This window comes from Hyaena hyaena, unplaced genomic scaffold, assembly GCF_003009895.1.
Source record: "Hyaena hyaena isolate Hyena2069 unplaced genomic scaffold, ASM300989v1 scaffold_262, whole genome shotgun sequence".
NCBI classification, from domain to species: domain Eukaryota; kingdom Metazoa; phylum Chordata; class Mammalia; order Carnivora; family Hyaenidae; genus Hyaena; species Hyaena hyaena.
In genome coordinates this window covers 1,419,796-1,421,817 of record NW_024080895.1, presented here as the reverse complement: position 1 = coordinate 1,421,817, position 2,022 = coordinate 1,419,796, and the positions used below count along the sequence as shown (strand labels likewise).

The 2,022-nt window shown below is 39.0% G+C and overlaps 1 pseudogene; it reads left to right on the top strand.

Moving 5' to 3' along the window:
• The first annotated feature begins 792 nt into the window (after window positions 1-792).
• LOC120240788 lies at window positions 793-1,373 on the top strand (annotated as a pseudogene).
• Window positions 1,374-2,022: the final 649 nt, after the last annotated feature.

Here is a 2,022-nt window from a genome sequence, read left to right as displayed (position 1 = left end):
CAACCAGGTATGTGACAGGCCCAGACCGCACACTCTTCATCAGATCTTTTTTTCTCCACTCTTCTATCTCTGGCATTCCAATTCCTGGCACAATTCTCTGACTTCTAATACCTGTCTCTGCCCCTCACCCTCAGTCCGAAGATCTAGAACGTTCTTCTGCAGCTCCCTCAGTTCAGCAATCCGTGTAACTCTGTGCTTGGCCTGCTCCCTCGATTCCAGTGACACTTACAGTTTCAGGCAACAGACGTCCCCCACCAGCACAGCTGGTCCTTAAGACTCAGGGAGGCAGGGATTCAGGGAAGAGCAATGTTGTGATGGGAGGGTCATGTTACCAAAGACTTCAAATCACATCACAAATCTGACCCATTAAATACCAAAAAAATATATAAAACACTGGAAAAGTCTGTGATTGTAATCAGCTAAAAATTGTAATAAGCTCCTCAGGTCTTATAAAAGAGAAATAAACGTCCTATCAGCATAGATTTCCTAAGAAGACTGACTTACGCTATGAAGAATATAATCAGCACATTAAATTCAACATTATTAATTCATGTATTTGACTTACCCAGGGCAAATATGCTAATTATATACATATTAATAATTAATTAGACATTCAATTAATGCCTTGCTGGTGACTTCCTTGTATTTATAATAACTCTGAGGGAAAATCTAGGAGATCCAAGTGTCATTAAAAATTCTTCTGGAGAGGCGTGGAATTGGTAGCTGCCGTCTTTGGGCTAGGATGAACTGGGCTCTCAGTGGAGACCAGGGAGCTGAGCCAGAGCCATGGCCATGGCCAGGTCAATGGTAGCAGCCGGACTGACCACTGCTGCTGCAGGATTTGCAGCCTGTTACCTTTTGCAAGCCATGAAACTCTAGATGGAGCCTCAAAAATAACCAAGTTTTTTTTCTTTTTTTTTTTAATGTTTTATTTATTTTTGAGAGAGAGATAGAGACAGCGTGAGTAGGGGAGGGTCAGAGAGAGAGGGAGACACAGAATCTGAAACAGGCTCCAAGCTCTGAGCTGTCAGCACAGAGCCCGATGCCGGACTTCGACTCATGATCTGCGAGATCATGACCTGAGCCGAAGTTGGACGCTCAACCGACTGAGCCACCCAGGTGCCCCCCAAGTTTTTCAAAATCTACCAAAATCTATCTTCAGTGGTGGCTATCACAGAAGTCGGTTTGAACCCAAAATGATAAAATGAGAAGCAGCATTAGTACTAGGTGCAAACCCTACTGCCAATAAAAGGGAAATAAGTGATGCTCATCAACAAATGAAGCTTTTAAATCATTCAGGCAAGGGACGGTCTCCTTTTATGGCAGCCAAAATCAATGAAGCTGAAGATTTACTAGGTCAAGCTACGAAATGAAGTACTTGTGGGATGAACTTTAAGTTCTTGTTAGTTTATATATACAAGTGCCAGCTTTTTATAATAAAATGCCTCAAAGCTACAAATTAAAAAATATTCTGAGAAATGACTATTGTTGTAGCATCTATAAGTGAAACAACTTAATATTGTAACTTAATACAACAGTATTAAGCTTAATTCAACAGTAATGAACAACTTAAATACTCAACAAGAGAGCAATAGCCAATTTAGTTACACACAGCTATAAAATATCATTTGATCATGCAAATTTATCTTTAAAAAAAAATCTTAGTAACATGCAAAGTTGCTTAACTTATAGTAACTGAAAAAAGCAAGATGAGAAATGATACAGTGTCATTTCAACTTTATAAAAACATGCATTGGGAAATAGAGTAAAGTCACACAAGAATAATATATATGCATGAAAGTGATATACAAGAATACTTATTGATATAAAAAGACATTTACATTACATCATTGGGTAAAAGAGGGGCACACATCATGACACCATTTTTATTATTTAATTTTTTTTCATTTTTAAGTTCATTTATTTATTTGGAGAGAGAGCACAAGTGGGTGGGCAGAAAGATGGAAAGACAGAATCCCAAGCAGGCTCCATACTAACAACACAGAGCCTGATGTGGGGCTC